Genomic DNA, 20,400 nt, shown 5'->3' with positions numbered 1-20,400 from the left:
CAATTAATTATCGTGATTCTTCGCATTAGAAAAATCGAGAATAACAAGAGACAGCTCTCATTTGTTGATAATACCAGACTTATTTATAAAACGAAATGTAGATCGATGAATAATATTTATTCAAGGAAAATATACGCTCGCAATTTCGGCGTATATAAAGTTTTCAATAACAGGATGTGATAGAAATAACAAGTATTTGTAATAGAATAATATTACAGTGAAATATTTGTATTTTTATTTTTCTTTTTTTTTTTTTATATTTTTTATACTGTACGTAGAATTATTTACAGATATTTAACTTTATATATATTTCAGATTCTTATTTCATGTGTATTTAATTTATCTATTGTTATTCGTAAAAATTTGTTGAATTTTAAATATCAAATCTGAAATATGTACATACTAAATGTATAAAATAAATCATTGAGGAGAGAGAGAGAGAGAGAGAGAGAGAGAGAGAGAGAGAGAGAGAGAGAGAGAGAGAGAGAGCAGAGAATCATGCGTAAATTGCTTTCATTAAATATTCGAGACACGATTTATGCGAAAAAAAAAAAGCATATTTTATTTCACGCGTTTACATAAATTTATCTAATTTATAAATCAGAGATATAAATTTCGTTTGATGTATCATAATGTACACGTTATCTGCAAATTTAAAAAAAAAGAAAGAAATTGAAGATTCTGACTAAGTAGAAATGCTGAACACGTCAAAAATCAATTTACCTTAATCCCGTAAAATTTTACATTTAACTCAATCCTATGAGATCTTTTCCAATCCCCGGTAATCGCGAACTGCAATTTCTCTTCCCCCTTTGCATAAACTTTCTCGTTGCACACCATAAAGTTCAGCCACTAAACGTAAAAATATCCTCCAAGTAAATTCCACTACCCGCTCTTTCTTCTTCTTCTTCCTTTTTTTTTTTTCTACCTTGCGTTTAATTATTTAAATGTAATCCTCCAACGAATTATTTTTACGAATTCTTCTTTGAATTGTATCTTTCTCTTTATTTATTTTTTTTTTTTCGTCTGAGATTATTCCATTACTTAATTCTGCACACACCGATTTAAACAACCTTTTAACTCGCACAAGCAGTTAGGAAAATTTTCCATCTCAATCCTTCCTGGCCGCAAACTAATTTCTCTTCCTCCATAAATTCCATAAACCTCACCCCTGTTACACATCGTAAACCTTCACCACTGAGTGCAAAAATCGCTAAATCTGTCCAAATAAATCTCACCCCTTGGTTCTCTTGGTTCTCCGCTCCACGGGGTGATACTTCTTTTCTGTCACTTGAAAGTATTGCCAATTTCGACTGCATCGAAGTATAGTACAGTATTGTCTGATAAATATAGGTATGTAATAAATTTGGTAGTCATCCAGGCAAGAAGAATTTTCCAAGAGAATTGTCAATTATTTATTATTATTATTTTTTTCTAATAATTCAATTTTACATTTAATTTTTCTCTGCAATTTTTTTTTTCAAATCCTTTAGATAATATTCTTGTTTATGTAGAAAAGAATTTTTCAACTATAATTCTATTAAAAGATGAGATCCAAAGGATATTTTTATTTCATATATAAATGATGCATTGATTGAAATAAATACGCGTAATTATATTTCCATCTTAACTTAAAATTCATTTATTTCGTCATTTGAAAAATATCCTCTCTTGTGTTTTCATCTCTTAATTGTGAAATCGTTGACGATAATTAATAATCCTTCCCCTTTGTTCAAAGAAAGAAAAAACAAAAACAAAAATACACCATTGAACGAGGGAATTACCGTGTACAACCGTGTAATTCATCGTTGCACGTAGGGTGATAAAGATAGTCCACCGGGGAAGAAAAATGAACAGTGCCGGTGGCAGTAACCGTAGAAGTGTACACAAACGATGGCTGGTCGCGAGTATATGGTAATCCCGGTTGAAATTGTCGTGGAAAGCGTCTGGTATCTTTTGCCAGCTGCATGGAGATGACTGCGATATATTAGCAGAAAATCTTCTGCTCGCATTTTTACGCTCCTTCGTCGTATGGCCCAGTTTCGGTTGTGAGTAATTGAGAATTTTTGGTGCATTTTCTCTCTTTCGTGACTTCATTTCCTGTCTTCTTATTTGTAGCGCGTATTGTTGTGTAAAAAGTATACACTAGCGATGCCTGGTGTGATAAATATTCATTACGTATGAAGGTACGGTGTAGAGTATGAGGTTATTTTATGAGATGGAGATTGATTTTAAAAGTTGATGTACAAAAATTGAGACTCGCTTGTTAACTTATGTTTCCATTGTGCAAACACAGTTTGAGAAAGAAGTTAAAATTGTCTGTGTAGTTGGATTAATTGTTTCGCTTAAACCATCAGGAATTCAGTGAGTAATCTATATTGTTATTGTTTACTATATATATATTCTTCTTCGCAAGATAAACAGATGATTTCATACATTATTTCTAGACAGAGAGAGAGAAAAACAGAGGGAGAGGAAATTAGGAAATAGCAATCTTCATCAATTAGATTCATCCACTTATTTGTTTCATTACTGCAATAATCGGCAACTGCTCCCACTATGCATACTCAATAGTCAAACTTAATCTAACTCTAACACACACATACACGTACACACGCATAGGCGCGCGCAGCCTCTAAATACAAACAAGTTCACACAAATATACACATATAGAGTTAGTTCCTCGATTCGCAGAAATCGGTAAACAGCCCATAGACCATCCAAAAGCGTTTGATCGTCAAAATACATTTTGCACGCCCGCTTCTGAAACTGTATAGCCAGGATAACTCCTCCTATTTAATTATATAATATATTCCAGTGGAAAATTCCATTTGAGCGGGGATTCGAGGCGTGAAAAGGTAGGAAAAAGTGGCGCTTTGAGAGTCGGTCTATTTCTCCCTGCAACTTGCATACATACGTGCATGCATACGTGCATAATGCAGTATGCAAATTTGGCGGGCGAACCGATGGCCAACCGCCCCTTTGCAAACCAACCTTCTTCCGCGTTATTAACTCGGCCCAAGGTTTCGCGACCCAGTTTCGCAACCCTTGTCTCGAACAAAAGGAACCGGAGGGAGGTTGTTAAGATTGCCCCGGGTTATTCCAGACTTGGTCTTCGACCGTGTAAGGGGAAGCTAACGCTTGTTTGTCGTTATCGAATTTTCTACGTTTTCGATGCTTAACTTTATGGAATAGGTTTCGTGCGGTGAAGATCGTTATTTATTTATTTATTTGGTATTTAGTGGATTACTATTGTGGAAATTTTTGGACATGGTTAAGAATTTTAAGAGAAATGTTTTTTTTAGGTTAATTAGGTAAGCTAGTATTTAGTTTTTGGGATGAGATATTCTTCGTTTTAATTTTATTAATTTGGCATTTCTTTGGTGATTTGGAAATTTTGATATTAAAAATTTTGATCATTAGAATTTTAGCTTAAGAGTTTAGCTTTTGAGATGAGGTTTGAGATGTGAAATGCGATTGATTTTTATCTTATTTAATGATGTGATATTTTTTAAAGATTAATGTATCATAAGAATTAATTCTATTATTGATTTTCAATGATATAATATTTGCAGCTTATTGCAAGTGTAATAAAAATTTTGATCATATTATTATCTTTGGAATGAGATGCGAGTTGATTTTTATAATTTCAAGAATCCTACAATAATTTTCATTGGAATGTTAATTATTTAGCAATATTTAAATTGCAATATCGTAATAATAACTCATTAATATTTTAGCTACAATATAATGATAATAGGTATAATATGAATTATCAACGTTATTAATCATTCATTATTTATTTTCAGGTATGACCGAATGGAATTGGCTCTCTTCTCACCCCTTGGAAAAAATGGAAATTTTGTGTGGATCGACGAATGTATGTATGTATGCGTGATGAATCAATTTTTATTGCTCGAAATTTGCCATTTATTTTCCACCTTTTGTTAATACGAATTTTCGAAACATCAGTAATTATTAAAATTTATTAATAATGTACCATTGATACATATCAATACCGTACAATTTATTATTCATTACCTTGCATCGTTTTACACAATAATTTACCAACTAATAATATTATTTGAATTGATAAATTACGCGTTAAATATCGAATATTAAACGAGTGAAATAAAATCTCTCGTAGATCTCTTCCTCACACAATTTTTAATGATTTTCAATTTTTCGAATGATTTTATAATTCATCAAAAAATTTAACTCTGTTCTGTAAAATTTTCACTCGTTGTATCATAAAATTCCCTTGCAAAATTCAAAAACGATAATAATTTACTCTCAATTCTTTTCAATTTTTTTTTATTTATTGTGCAAAAAAAAATATTCTACGTAACACGGCAATTCTTTTTTTTTTTTTTAAATATCTTACACGTTCTTCGTTACGTAATATTACAATATCACAGCGAGAGCCGACGTTCAGTTAATAATGAAAATAATTGAGACTGTAACGTAACAATCTACCCTGTATATTTAATATTTATTTCACCAACGATTTAATATTCATTCAAAGCGGTAGTTCCCAATTAAAGTGGTCATTAGTCCAAATGAAATGTTGCAAATTGCTCTCTCAGAAACCTTAATGAAAATATTAACTTCGTTTCCTTTTTTTTCTTTCTTTTTAAATAGAAAACGAGCTAATCCTTTTCCCTTTTTTTTTAATACCCAATGAATTTTTTTTAGGAAAAAATTATTACACTACAAAGATTTTGATGATGCCAACAACGTTTCCGGATATCTCAAATAAAATTTGTATCAACCAAACAAACGAAGCAGAGAGCAGACAACTTTGCCTTACTTTAAAAAAAAAAAAAAGAAAACGTGAAAAGAAAAATTGGAAACGAGTGTTCGACAAGTGAATTTACAAAATGAGGAAAGCGTTGATAATAAAGGATTGCGCCCAAGGCACAAAGCGGATCAAATATCCAACAACACACTAAATTTCCCCCTTTGTGATCCCTCTCCTCTCCTCCCTCCGTTCCCCTTAATTCAAACATTCAGATTAATCAAAGCAGCTCAGGTGTGCCTTGCACTTTTCCAGCCCAACGTTTCCAACTTTCGAAGCCTCCTTCATTACAGCTTCTCATCTCTCTCTCTCTCCCTCTCTCCATTTACTAGTTGTCTTTCTCCCGCCCCTCCTCCCTCGTTTTAATTACTTTAATGAGTCCGGGAATTAATTTCTGAGCGCGAACCAGAAACCCGGGCGCTCGCCTTTATTTCCGAGGGATTTGGTCGATTCGCCACGATGCGCTCTCTTCGCCCAGATTTTCTTTTTTCCTTTCCCTCCCCCCACCCTTCCTTCCCGGATTAATCGAGAAGGCTGTCGAAAAGCTATCAGAAATACATTCGAAAAGAATTGTTCGTTTCCAACATTTTTATATTCGATTCTTCGGAAGAGGAGAAAATAGGATAAATATGGTATCGAATCTATGATATTTTCGATTATTTAGAGAAAGAAGGAGATGGATTAATAAATTCTTTCAAGAGAATAGGATATTTTCGACCACTTGGAGGGGATTAATTGATAAATTCTTTCGATCTTACTAAAAAATCTTATTTGCAATATTATTTATCTCCTCCAATATTATAATTTCGATCGGAGGAAATGGATAAGTGGCGTTTCGCTCATTTCGAGGGAGAAAGAGGTTGCTTGGAAAAGGTTGTTTTCTCGGTTTATTTTCAACTCGGTTGCACGCCAAGGCTCTTCTTTTTCCGCTTTCCTCCTGTCTTCTCGCCGCATTCCGGAAATACATGGCGCCCCCCTCGTGGCGTTCCTTCTTTTCCTTCGTAGAGACGCGCGTTTTCGGAATTTCGTAAACGAAATTGCGAACGTTACGTTGACCAGATCTTACCCATGTTAATAGTCGGACACGCTGTGAAAAATTTCACTTTCGCGGCGAAAATTGGTTCGTGCGAGAATCGAAAGAATTTTTCGCGCGGCGAGAAAGTCGAGGAATTATTTCGTATCCGTTTGTTTTCGTTGTATCGTTTTTGATTCGTTCTCTTTCGAAGATAAGAAGAGTAATTTTACTGTGTTATTGAATAGCAGATTTATTTTCGTTTATCTTACGCTCTACGTAACTCGATGTATCAAAATGAAGTATTGAAATATTATAAATTTATAATTGCGTTCGAAAGATGTTCGAAAGAGAAATTAAAAAAATAACGTTTATCAGGCTTCTCGAACGGGTACAAGTTCTTTAAGAATTTTTCCTTAGATCGAATATTCGTATTTCATTCCAACTTGTTCTCAAAATTATCTTCAAAAAGTTTCATCGAATACTTTTTGATTCGATTACTTTATTTAAGGATTCTATAATGTGTATGTATATATAATTTTTCAGAATCTCGACGATTTTCTCACTGGTAATACCTTGATTTCTGCTTAAAATTCGGAAAAATATTCGGAACGGATCGGATATTTCCCGTATCGAATCGGGGATACGGGGATAGAATGTTTCATCGAGGAAACGTGTCGCGTACGGTAAGGGTTTAAGCGACGATCTTTGAAACGAGAACGTGACGGAAAGGGTGGTCGAACGGGGTCGAAAGGAGGGTGAAAAGCGGCGTTGCGGTGATAAGGAAAAGGAAGCGAGGCGTTTCCAAGAAGTGGCCAAGTCGAACGTAAACTGGAAACTGAACGATACGTAAGACCATAAGAATCTCCAGAAAAAGAAAAGAAAAGAAAAGGAAAGAGGAGTCAAAGGAAGGGTCAAAGCCTCGAGGATAATTTAAAAAATAAGAGAAAGAGGAAAGAAGTGGAAGAAAATTCCTCGCAAAATAAGAAGGAGGAAGATTAGAAAATGTTCTTCGAAATAAGAATAAAGAAGTAAAAGGAAAAAAAAAGGAGAATAAGAATAAAAAGAGGGAGGAAGAATAAGGAGAAAGAGATAGAGAAGGGACGAGTTTCATGCGGTGGCTTCTCGTGTATTTTTCTGGGACGAGGAGACCAATGATAAGATATTGAGGTTCCACGAGTGGCTTCCGGTGCTGGCTCATCTGTGACGGAATACCAGGGTGCAGAGATTCACCGGTGAAAGGGAGACACGAGCCAAAAGGGAGGATGAAGAGATTCAGCCTCGTGCAAGCCACTTTTGTCGAATGGAAAAGCTAACTGGAGACGTGGTAAAGATGTAAGAACGATGGAAGATCCCGAGGAGTAAGGTTAGAAGGAATTGAATGGGTTTGGTCAAGATTCTTAATATTTTATGAGCAAATGGAGAGATATCGTTAAATCTGTAAATTGAGGAGATAATTGTGACCAAGTGATTTTTTTCCATTTTAAGAACAATTCAATTTGTATAAAGGAATTGTTCCAAGTTTAATTAAAAGTTTTTCTTTAGAATTCTTGGAACTTGGAAATTTTATAATTCTTGTTAGAAGAAGAGTCTGTTCTCCTGGATATTTTCTATAAATTGTATATTCTATTTTTTTCTCTTTTCTTTCAAAAAAATTCATTTTCAAGCATGTCATCAGGTTTCGTGAATTTTCGTTTCCACATCAAAATCCACACTTTCTATAATTATCTAATCCAAATATCCAACTCCTGCTCTGCAACTCTCACGGTACCTACATAATCCCAACGAAATTATGGTTTAATTAATTCCATCACGAATAAACTAACACACTCTCCGACTCTTAGCTCAAAGAATTCAAAGAATTCTTTTCTATTTTTCGACGTGTTTCTACGAGAGGTTGGCTCTCGCTGCATCGTCATTAGTACAAATCCACTTTTTTTTCCCCCTCCCTCTCCGCTCGAAACTGTCTCATTTCGATCCTCCTTCTTGCTTTCTCATTTCAAAAAAAAAACCTTGATTTAATTCCATTTCACTCGCCTCGATGCTTCGTTGACACTGGTTGCCACGAAACCGCACACGAAACTCAAACCTTTTCGTGTACACGATTTCCAGATCTTTTCCAGTTAATTTTTCACTTATCCCAATCCGTTACTCTTTATCCTCGATCACTCTGGTATTTCTACTCTTCGACATCTTGAGTTGGAAGTTCGATTTTGGTTAGATAAAAAACAGGAACCGATTGTTTTTGATCTGATTTCGTGTTAGCTCGTCTTGGAAATTAATGGGATGATGGTTTTGTATTCTTGATGACTGGAAATGAGATTTTTGAAGGATCAAGAGAAGTTTCTGAAAGGATTGATTTATGGAGAATTGTAGATTGTTGGATAGAATTTTAATTAAAGTTGATTTATTCGAAAGTTTGTGCTTTATTTGATTTTGGTAATTTGATTTGTTGGTTTGAACGCGAAGAGATTTGATCGATCTTAGAGATTGTAAATTTAGGAGGAATTATTCGTTTAATTTTAGAAATTGTATAAAAAAAAATAGAAAAATAGAATTGGAAATAGTTTATGGAAAGAATAAATATTTATTAATTTTATAATTATGATTTATAATGTTTTTTCTAAGATTAAGTAGTTTAATTGATTTTTGAGATACTCACAATATGATCTAATAGGAATAACTTTTAAATAGGATTTAACAATTTTTGTATTCTTAAAATATTCGTGATTATAATTAGATATTTTAGTTATCATAATTACTGTCGAATCTATTTAAGATGGAACAATCAGATTTATGGATGAATTGATAATGAAATGAAAATGTAGAGTTGTAATATCTTATTTAATTTTTATTTTATAGAATTATGTTCCATATTTAGTTGTAATTTAATTCGATTAAACGCAATTAACCCTTATCAATATGTTCTTACATATGTACAACAGAGTATTCACACTTGGGAGACACCTGATGCAATGCTGTTTAATTAAATGATATTAAATCAAACCTGATATGATTTGGATCAAATATAACTTCATCAAATTAAATTTAATTTGATTCAATAATGGATGGGAATTCTGTCATTCGTTTCTTTTCTAATTTTTATGTAGGTTGGTCATTAAAAATAGAAGATTATTTTTATATTTTAATCTGACACAATTGAAAAAAGAGAACAACTCGATAAATTTAAAGATAGAAAACTTTTGGATTATTATTTATAAAAAGATGTACTTTTAATATTAATAGTATTTAATTTATCATTCGAAATTGTTCTCTTAACTTTCCTTCTCGAAAAAGGACCACATCATCTTTTTATCATAAGATTCTTTTCCATCTTCTAAACTCCATTCCATTTTAACCCCATCTTACCAATTCATCCAAAATTACAATTTGCAATTCTTAAAAAAGAAAAAAAGAACAATTCTACTCCTTTAAAAAAAATCATCCTAAAAAATCTTTCTCAAGATCCTCTTTCATCAATCTTCGAGCAATCACTCCGCTCGATTTTAACCCCAATTACATCCATCCCTAACCATCCTACCATTGAATCATCGATCCCTCGTATCGAGGGTGGAAAAATACACGTTTCGTTTCTCGAAACCGGGATCTCCTTTCCCCCTTGAGAAGGCCGCATCAAGCGTTTTCATTTTTTTTTTTTTTTTTTTTTTTTTTTTTTTTAAGCCGCTTTCCACGGCGAACAGAGGCCGAGGCGGAAGCGGATCGCGTGCGGAGAGGCTACCGCTCTCCAACTTCATCCGGATTTCGTTCTCCTTCCTCTTTCGTTCCTCGCCTTCCACCACGCGCTTGTTGACCCAGCTCCTCTCGATTCTCATCGAGAGGAAAATAAACGAGCCACTTCATTCGTGATTTCGCGGCGAGGATTTTATTGGCGTCCTTTCTCGTGGCTATTTCTTTATCTGAACGGTGGTCGCTTTTACTGGACTGTTGTATAGAGGGTGTTTCGAAAAGATCCTAGTGACAAATTGATATTGTTATTTATTTTAAAAGGAGATTCGTCGAATGGAAGATGTTTAATCGATTGCTATTTAATTTAAACAGAAAGTAGAGGATTTAAAAATAAAAACATAATCGATGAGAATGAAATATTTAAGAAAATAATGAATTTTAATTATATTAAATAATAACAAATGGGATGTAATTACTTATCTTAGATACTTATCTTCATAATTGTAAACTAGAATCAGTATTCTAGTTTTTCAGGTATAGGCTAATCACTTGGGTCTAGTCTAGAGATATATTCATGAGAGGTTCAGCGTGACACTAACATCTCCTGATATGACCTCCACTGTAATAGTGGCCAAGACATGGGTCTGGAACCATTACTAATATATCCACTAACATAAACGCGCATATATATATATATATATATATATATATATATATATATATATATATATCCCTCTTTTAGAGTAACAATATTATAAAATCATTTGTATAACTGCATTGTGACGTTGAATAATTGTTCAAGCAATGGAAGCTCGAGTGGTGTTCAATTAATTATTAAAATGACGTAAGTTGTTATTATTAGAACGTGAAAATTTATGCGTTTATTAATTTCAATATATTTAAAAAATTATTTAGTTTTTCTTTTTTACAGATTGATATGTAAAATCTAAAACAAAATTAAATAATACATGAGTAAATTTCTTTTTTATTTCATTGGAATTCTTACTGTATTATATTACAGATACAGACAGAATTATAATAAATAATAAATTGTCAATGTTTCCAGTTGTTACGTTTGGTTTGAATATCCACGTTGACGAGGGTTAAAGCCTCAAAGACTTCAACCTACGATTATGAATCCTTTACAGTGTCTTTGGCAAATTCCTTGGGAAAATTGTGGCCAGTGCGCTGGTTCGAGCCGTAAGCATAAGCTTCAAATGATCTCCTTGGAGGGATTATCGTTCCTTTGATCTCTCTACGATCCCTCTATGATCTCTCCATGATAGTGCTTAGGCATTACCAACTTCATCAATCCTCGTCATTTCGTAACCCACATATCGTTTCTGGAAGACAATCGATTTTAATCACGAAGATCAAAGTGATTTCTTTCTTTTTTTTTTTTTACAAAAAATTTTAATCATCCTCCCTCTATATAGATAGATTCTTTTTCAAAACAAAGATGGAACAACTTTTTTTAGATGAAAAAAGTAAATGGAAAATTCTTTTAAATTTATTAATCTCTAGAAACTTAATGATTATTTTGTCCAGATAATAATAACAAGATTTTGTAGATTTTCAAAGATGGTCCATCCGTTTATATCAATAATAATCATTGAAAGAAAAAAAAGAGGAGAAATAAAAGAAAAACACTTATCTTTTCCTGTCACGTGGAAAATCTCTTCCTTGCCGATAATATAAACCCTCCTGACCGAAAGCAAAAAAGCCTCCAATACCTCAAGCCTGTCTTGCAAGGGTTCCTCCGGTAAGCGAACGAGATTATGCTACGGTTCCCATTTATTTCTCAGATACGAAATTTGCCAGGCAAAGCTGTCCCATTCGTCGGATCGACAGCTCGACTTTTCGAGCTTCAACCTTCCCTCCCTCGCTTTTTTCGCCATGGATTCGGAAATTCGCATCGCAGACTCGTGGAACTCGTCGATTTCTCGGGACCGGCGGAGGATTCGATCTATCGACGCCATTCGTCGGAACCGTCACGAGATATTCCCGGGAAAGGGTTGGGAAACGTTCGAAATGACTACCCGAAATGGATGTTCCCCGAAGGAATCGAAATGATTGAAATCGTTGACGTGATCGATGCTCCCCTTGGTTGATCATTTCCATTTCGCTTGGATAATTGCTTCATTGTGTTCCATATTTTTATTTTGAATCATTGGACGATTTGTGAGAATTATTCAAATTATATATTTAAAGTATAATTCTTCCTTCTCAATGATACTTTTTAAATTATCACAAGATATATATTTCTTTTTAATGAAATTATGAATGAGCTCTCTCTTCACCATGAATTATTGTTTCACATATCTAAGTCAATTCTCACAAAATCATCTCAACAATCATCTTCAATGTTCATAAACAGTTTCATATATCAAAAGTTTCTCAAAAGAAAGGAAACTTTTCTTCTTCTTTCCAACCAGAAGAAAAATTAATCATCCTTATCCCTTTAAAATCAATCTTCCAACTATCTCATCTACAATCAGGCTGAAAGAAACTTGACCGGAAGAAGCCTTCTGCTTCCCTTTCTTTTGGAAAACAGAGGAGGGTGGTCCGGTATCCGGGGTTGTAATCAGCAGTTGGTCCGGCGAAAAAGTTGCGCCGCGTCTCTGTGACGCAGAGATTCGTCTTATCTTCCGGCGGACGATTATATACGTTGCAGATGGCGCGTCGGGGAGGATGGTGGTGTAGAGCCGCGTAGACAGTTGGAAACTCGATCTTTTTCTGTCAAGAACTTTCCACGGGGTTCTCGGCTGCAATTTCAGTCCGCGAAACGAGTTTCCTCTTCCCTCTCCTCTTCCTCTTCCTCCAATGCGCGCCACGTGTTTCCCTATAGATCTTCATCGAGTTGTCTGGCCTTAGTTCGACGAGAAAGCTGTGCTCGATGCCCTAGGCAGAATTTTTGTATAATATGTATAAATTCTCGATGCTGTCCAATAGTTGATTTGATTGCCAGATAACAATCCTATTGATTATTTATTTAATTTTGAATTTTTTTGAAGAAGGTTATGCCTAAATTTTTTTATAAATAATTATTCTTATATTTAATTGTAAAAATTTCAAAATTCCAGTATTTAAGTATCATTTTGGATATGAAAAAATTAATTCTAAATCTTACACATTTTGAAATTCTCTATTCAATATTTATGTATCAAAAGTTTAATTTTGAATTTATTGCAAATAATTTTCTTTATATTCTCTTTTGAATTAAATAGAACATAAAATAGACAGCAAACAAAGAAATGTCAAAAAGAGAAAATAAGAAACACGTATAGAAATAGAACACAAAAAAAAATAAAAGAGAAAAATTAGAGAATTCCAAATTAAATTTTTAGAATTGTATTAACATATGTGAAAACCAATTATCACCTTTAATCGCGACGGAATACATCATTTTCCTTTCGTATGTAGATTCAATGTTAATTCCGGCATGAGTCAAAGTTTGATAGAAACAAACGAATCGTGGTCGCGTCGAGTGGCTAGATTAGTTCTGTTAATAGGAATATTTAGGTAACGCGACACGTAGGAATCGTGGTAATTATTACTCTGATGAGAATATTATCTGGAAGCATGTTGGCGTTGCTTGACGGAACTTAGATTTCTGTGTTGGGTTTCATAGCAACTTCTGTATGCATGCGGGCCGCAGATTGCTCGGCTGAATGTCCTCGATTGCTCAGTTTCGTTCCCTGTATTACGTCATAAACGACGGATGTAATACCGGATATAAAAGATCCTTTATACATTGGTCTCGACGAAACACGATTTTTTAGTTTTCGAGAGATGAAATTGTGGAGACGAGGATTATTGTGGACGATTTTTCTCTTTCATCTTTTTGGTTTCTGTGGATTAGAAGCAAGTTTAGAAAATTTGTTTTCGAGTTTATTATATTCTAATAGTGGATGAAGGATTACCTTATATAATGTTCAGTCTGTTGAAATATGAATTCGATATTTTGAAACATGGCAAAAAATTATTGTTTTTGTCGATTTTACGAGTTTTCATTTCCGTAAGCTGTTGAAATCTGAATTTGATATTTCTCTTTGAATGTTTATGGATTTGATATTCATGATATTTTTAAAAGGCTTCTATAGTAAATATAATACTTAACCTGTTGAAATTTGATTTCTTTAAATGTAATAAAAAACTTTTGTTTTTCAATTCAACTTCATAATATATTTTTATTTCTTCAATAATGTTTTGTAAAAATATATGATTAAAATATAAAAATAACATAATTTGAAAGATCAAATTTAAAAATTTGAATAAGAATAGCAAATCATTTTTTTTTCATTAATTATCATAACTTTTTCAGCGATGATGAGTTTCGGAAATAATTCTTTTCCTAGATTGAAAAATGGGATATATATTTTTCATATGATGTATTATTATCGAGACATTGGAAAAATTAGATTGTTCTACTTACAAGTTTTCTTCTTTGTCAGAGAAAATCATCCTATATCTATCGACATCCTTTCTATTCCTTTACCTTTGACATTTTCCATTACAGAAAAATTCAAATATAAACGGTTATCGATACAATTTATTCACGTATATAAGAGAATCGTATATAAATTTATTATAGAATCAAATCACTTTCGAAATTATAATCTATTTAAATTGTGAGTGATTTCGAATGTTCTTAAAGATTCTTTGGTATAGCTATCATCCCAACATTAAGAATGTTGCTAAAATAATTTTTCGTAATTCTTTATCTAACTTTATCCATTCCATCATCAATTAAATACAAAATAAATAACATCACAACTTTCTATCATCCGTCCCTAAAACCTCCCGTCCCCAATCAAAATCTGTATTTTAACGCATCCAGTTCTCTCAAACAACTAACCCAATTCCAAACAAACCACTCAATTTCCCAAAAACCACCTTAACCTATACGATACAACCACCAACAACCAATCCCTAAAATGCAAATCCACGAGCTTCCTCGTTCCCGCGTCCAGAGGAGAGGAAGATATACTCGTATACACGCCGCCATTTCTCACGAAATATCCGCGTACATGTGCACACTCACCATCGACTCTGTTAAACGCATTCGCATATATTGAACACGATGAGAGGCCGAGATGGACACCATCCCGTCCCATAGAGATCCGCACGGTCCAACGACGTGTAAACGGCTTAAGCCATTACATCGGCCGGCTGCTCAGGCGCGTGTACACGTTAATTCCGCTGTATCGCGGCGTATGATCGTGGAATTTACATAACGTAACCGCCGTCGAGTGCATGAACGACCAGTGTGCAGGACCAATTATTACGGGTGGGCCCGAAAACGATTCGCGCCGATACTCGCAGCGATGGTGGTGGACAGTTGAAACACTATTCTGGAGAACATGTACGCTATCTATAGGCTGAAATTCGCGTTCCAGGATTTGGGATACGTGAGTTGGCTCTCTATGTACGAGGTTGGAATAGTTAAGCCACCATGTAGCGGTCGAACAGAATGCTTGGAAATGTGAGCCACACGTACGATTAAGGGATGAGCGGCTTAATTCGTTTGATAAGTACATTTTGTGTTGCATAATAAGGGATGCGTGCTCATCTTAGGCTAAGAGATATTCTAATGCATTGTTCGAGTTTAGTGGATATCGTATGCGATAGGTGATTTGTTGATTGGATATTCGTCGAATCTGTGCGTTTTTCAATAGAGAATTAAATAAATATTAAGGATCACATGTTGATAGATGATAATAATTACTAGATTCAACATCAAATGATTTATTGATATATTTTTATAATATAAAATAAAAATAAAATAGAATGAAGTTAGCAATATAGTATTGCGATAGTATCGAACGAGTGTATGCGATAGTATCGAACGAGTGTATCGAATAAAATATATGACGCAATTTATTCATTTTTCAATACATGTAAATAATTTATAATATTTTTATGAATATTTTTTACAATTTATTTACAAACGTTTGAACTAATCACAAATAATCTGTTATTTAGCTCTCGATCAAAAGGTATTGTTACTACGAAGACTCATAAAAGATTCAAAAGGATCGATCGTGTGGTTTCGCAATACGTGTTCTTTGAAACAAAGAATAGAGGAATAATGCAGAATGAGTGAATGCAACAAGATTCGTCTACGCGTTATTGTTTGTTTCCAATGGTGCATTATTGTGGTGATTGTGTAATTGGAATTATCAGTGAATTTCTCAGTTTCCGGGAGAAATCGGTAAATAGAAAGATTTTTAGAAGAGGAAAACGTGTTCCCTGAATTGTTACACGATTGTTTCCACAATTCCGTGTGTTTGAATTTTGAATTTCGGCTGGAAAGTTTGAGACTTGGGGTTGGACGATTTGACCAATGTTGAAGGAGGTTTCATGCGTTCAATTTGTCAGAAATTAGGATAATTACGGCGTTTCAAAGTGTTTCCCGGTTTGTTATACGATTGTTTCTATGGCTTTACTTGTATTTGAATTTTGAGTTTTGGCTGCGGAGTTGGAGAGTTTAGTTTAGATAGTTTGGACATTGAAGGATGTTTCATGCATTCGACTTAGTGCAAATAATAAAAAAAATTTTGTTCTATAAACTGAAAGATAATCAATTTTTTCAAAGTTGATATATTTTTAAATTTTTATCTCAAAATTTCAGTGAAATTGAATGCATTATTTAAATAAACGATAAATAAAATTTTAAAATGGAGGATATTTTTTAAAAGTCAAATTTTAATAATTTGATTGCAACATTTCTTGAAAACTAACATATCATTATTTTTAAAATAAGTCGTTTTAGAGTTAAAATTGTATGGTTTTTTTTAAATTAGTATTTTTTTTACCTCCCTTTTAAAATATTTGAAAATTTAATAAAAAGCTGATGCATTATTCAGAACGTGTTGCATATTAATGAAATTAGTCGAAACTCCTTTTCGAAGTCAAATCTCGATGATTTTATCGCGATTTATTTTCCGAAAAATGGCGCACCAATTCCGGGGTTTTTCATATAATATAACTCGTAGCAATCGGCGTAATCGAACGTGACAGTGTATGATAGAATTTAATCTCGTGCTCACCCGGCCATACTCTGCATTCAATAATATAGGGAAAAAACACGATTAATTCCGATCCCAATCTAGCACGTGTAACGTTTCCAACAATATCTGTCAATATTGTCGTTGTCTCTAGATTTCAACGAATCGACCGTGCGACAAATTTAATCCTACAATTTGTGCAATATATTTTTCAATTTCGTTCAAAATGTGTCCTTTCATACGTGCTATCGAGCTTTCGCTCTGATCCAATTTGTCAAACTTTTATAACGGGCGATAAATCTTTGAAGATTCGATGTTAAACAAACATAAACTGCTGTTCTTCCTCTATTGATAAATATATAGGGAAGATCGGGGCATAAAACGTGCAAGATGCATTCCAGTAAATTTCAAGATTTATTATCAAAATCTTTAAACTTTGTTATTATTATTAACGTTATTAATATACAACATTAATTGATCATTATTAAGTATTTTTTTTTTTGATTATACTAACGATCAAATTTTATTTTTAGATTATCGCTGAAGCAAACTCCAACCTCCTGAAATTATTGTTTCCCGATCTTAAGTTGAAACGATGACATTTTAAGAAATATTTGGAATTACAAGGAATATATCCAAAGTATTACTACACTTTCCACTTGAAACGCTGAATCATTTCACGTATCATAGGCCATCGAAATGAAACTCTGTCCAATAAATTGAACTAAAGGTAACATACAAACAGTTTTCCAATAATTCACTCGATTAATCGCAACAAATAATCAAAAATCCCTGCACTCTAACTAACCCCCGTGAAATTTGTATTTTTCATGGCCGGTTAAAACGGGCACACACAACCGCGCATAAACCCTCCATAAACTCTTCATCCCTCCGCCATTGAATCAATTCTCTGGATAACCGGGGACCGTATTCGCGGTAATAACGATGGCCCGTTACGAAATAACAGGCGAGGTAACGGTATATAACGCGACGTGGCGTGATCGAGTATACACGACTGTGCGAGGGTGGAATGATGCGTGGATTATGCGCGCGCGAGTTGCCCCATAGACGCGCGTTCTCGCGCTAATAAACGCGCGCGGCGGGGCTAACGATTACGAGCGGAGGTTCCGTATTGTTCGCCACTCGGAAACAATGCAACAATGGCATGGCTCGAGTGATTTACCGGAACCCGGCCGTGTTACGTCCCCCTGCAATGATACTTTTGACGGCTCGTTGTTGAGCCCAAGTCGAATAAATCGGGATATATTTACGAGGGGATGGTGCTGGAGGTGGTGCGTGGATTTTAAAGAAATTTTTTCCGCTTGAGATGTAGAGCGTATGTAAGTATGTTTTGACTTTTTATTTTTTTTTTTTTTTTGAGAAATTTTCTATTATGCTGGTCGAGGAGAATTTCTTATATTATTTTTTTCTTTTAGAATATATATTGATGATATAAGTTAACTTTGATTTTTGATCAAATGTGTCTAGTTAATTATTAAACTTTCTTTTTAAGGTTATTGTTTTCTTAAATTATGAAAGAAAAAGGATCTAATATTCCTGGCTTCTCTTCCAATTATTCAATTTCACATTAATTTATCTATTTTATTATATTTCTCATTGTGAGATCTATTGACAACTCCATTACAAACAACTTACATTGAAGCATTTTCATAAATTGATAATTTGAAGCAATTTACACCTGAAAATTTCAATTACACTGTAAAACTACCCTCCCCCTGATAGTAAAACCCGATATTGTTCACCGATTGGGCCAGTATTCCGGTCACGGTTAAGAATTCGATTTAATTCCGAATAATTATCGCATTTGCATAATCGTCCGGATGTTGAAAACTGATAGCACGACCAACCCTCCCCCCTTCCTAATGACGTGTACTCGCGAGTAAGGGCTTCGATGGTGGATATCGATATTTCTGGCACGTATTATATCGCGTTACGTGATCCAAAAATTTACGCGGAATGTTCGCCTGTGTCGTTGAAAGAACGGGCCCGAAACCGTAAAATGTGGGATACGTGCCATTGTACAAAAGATAGAGTTAGTCTATGAGACGTTGGATCTAAGGTAATTGTTGAGGACTGATATAAAAGAAAATGTGGATTATTATAATTAATCGTGGAAAACTATGAATCATTTGCTTGTACGGTATGTAGGAGAAGAGGAGAGATTTACATTAATACATTTTCTAATAGAAGAATATAAGATAATATGTAATAATATAGAATATAAAATATTGAAATTTAATATGAGTGACAGAAAAATGGAATAAGTACTTAAAAAAAATAAATAAGGTTATTATTGTTAGGATTGTATTATTAAAATGAATATATCAAGTAGTCAAAAATAACATTGGAGACTAAGTAGAGCATAAGTACTCATGGTTTAATAGTTAAGGCTTTAGATACAAGTAATGAATATTTCAAACCTTTGATGAGTGAAGAAAATTTTTCTGTGAATTACAATTAAAGTTAAAATTAAATTTAGGATATGTATTGTATATAAATGTAAAATCATTAAAAATAAAATTCTTGGTGCTTGTTATTCCATGTAAAAAGTAAAACGTGTAACTCGATAAATTTTTGTAGTATAAAAAAATTTGAAAGGATTTATTAATATAAAGGAATTGAATATATTGTACATTTAATGAAAATTAATGAATTTTACATTTAATCTACAGGGAAAAATATAAAAAAGAAAAAACAAAAATAAATAGCCGTTTAAATTGAAATTGAATTAACCTGCTGGATGTATTCAGCGAAAAAAACGTTAATTATTGAATGAAAAGAAGCATTCAAGCACGTGCACCAGATATTACATCTACGAAAAGTTTGTATGTACAAGCATGCTATAAAAACTCTTCCAATGTGAAATTACTTGAGGAAAAGAGGAAAACAAAAGAGAAAGAAACGGAAGAGAGGGAGAAGACTCAGATTTCTTCATCTTTCATAAAATCCTTTGAAAATAACCTTTCCAAAGGAATTCACATCCTGACAATGTTGCAATATTATGAAAGGGGAAGTGTTTGAAGCATGTCCTATACTGCTGCAGCTTTAAAAAGTGTTCTTCCAGAAACAAAATTAATATATTCATTATAAGTAATAAAGTGTGAAGAAATTTACAAAGAGGGAACAAATTTCTATCTTCTACTAGAATTTTGTGAAATATTAAGAAACAGAAAAGAAAAGTACAAAGTACTCTCATTTTAAAAGAGAAAACGACATTCTCTTAAAATATATCTCCTTGTCTTAAAATTGAAACAGAGAAATGAATTATCACTGACGTTTAAAAAAAAGAAAAGATAAAAAAAACCTAAAGAAATTCTTTCATTTCTCGGTTACGAAACATATATACTTTAAATGAACAGAGGAGAGTGAGTTTCTCTCATTGGAGAACACAAGAAGAGACAGCCGTTGTAAAGGGATGAGACAGTTCAATTACGATGTATTTCTCGAAAGTATGACCGCAATGCTTGAAAAAGAAGTTATTTCAAGCGAATATATATATATATATATATATATATATATATATATATATATATATATATATATATATATAGAAGAGAAAAAAAATACGTGGACTTTGTTAAGCAATGGAAAATGAAATCTGTGAAGGCTCTTGTGATTCAGCTCGTTGCAATGAAGTTTTAAGACGTAGATCTGTCATTCAGTCGCTACTTTCACCGGAGATTACCTTGTTGAGATACAAACGAAATATGTAGCGAGAAGCGGTTTTACGTTCCGCGAATTAACCCTATTCAAGGAAATTTTTTTCTTCTTCATAATTTCTGTCTGCTATTTTGAAGAATTTTACTTATAAAAAAAGTTTGAAAAAAGTACAGAATAATATAGAATGTTTATGAAAAAATATGAAACTTTTT

General features: G+C 33.3%; 1 protein-coding gene across 11 annotated transcripts in view; it reads left to right on the top strand.

Moving 5' to 3' along the window:
- LOC725894 (protein rhomboid) overlaps positions 1-20,400 on the top strand; it is a 145,740-nt gene that overhangs the window by 47,879 nt on the left and 77,461 nt on the right. For 2 of the 11 annotated variants that reach the window (XM_026439616.1, XM_026439612.1), the window contains exons 2-4: positions 3,810-3,880; positions 4,696-7,176; positions 17,041-17,237. The exons of 2 other annotated variants lie outside the window; for them this stretch is intronic. The gene's annotated coding sequence lies outside the window, so the exon portion shown is untranslated. Of the gene's footprint in view, positions 1-2,229; positions 2,365-3,128; positions 3,315-3,809; positions 3,885-4,695; positions 7,177-15,471; positions 15,712-17,040; positions 17,238-20,400 lie in introns of those variants that run through there. 7 more of the 11 variants (XM_026439613.1, XM_016911212.2, XM_026439614.1 and 4 more) reach the window with 6 other exon arrangements.

Source organism: Apis mellifera, linkage group LG3, assembly GCF_003254395.2.
Source record: "Apis mellifera strain DH4 linkage group LG3, Amel_HAv3.1, whole genome shotgun sequence".
Taxonomy (NCBI): Eukaryota; Metazoa; Arthropoda; class Insecta; order Hymenoptera; family Apidae; genus Apis; species Apis mellifera.
The sequence above is the reverse complement of the archived record's forward strand: the minus strand, read 5'-3'. Positions and strand labels throughout refer to the sequence as shown.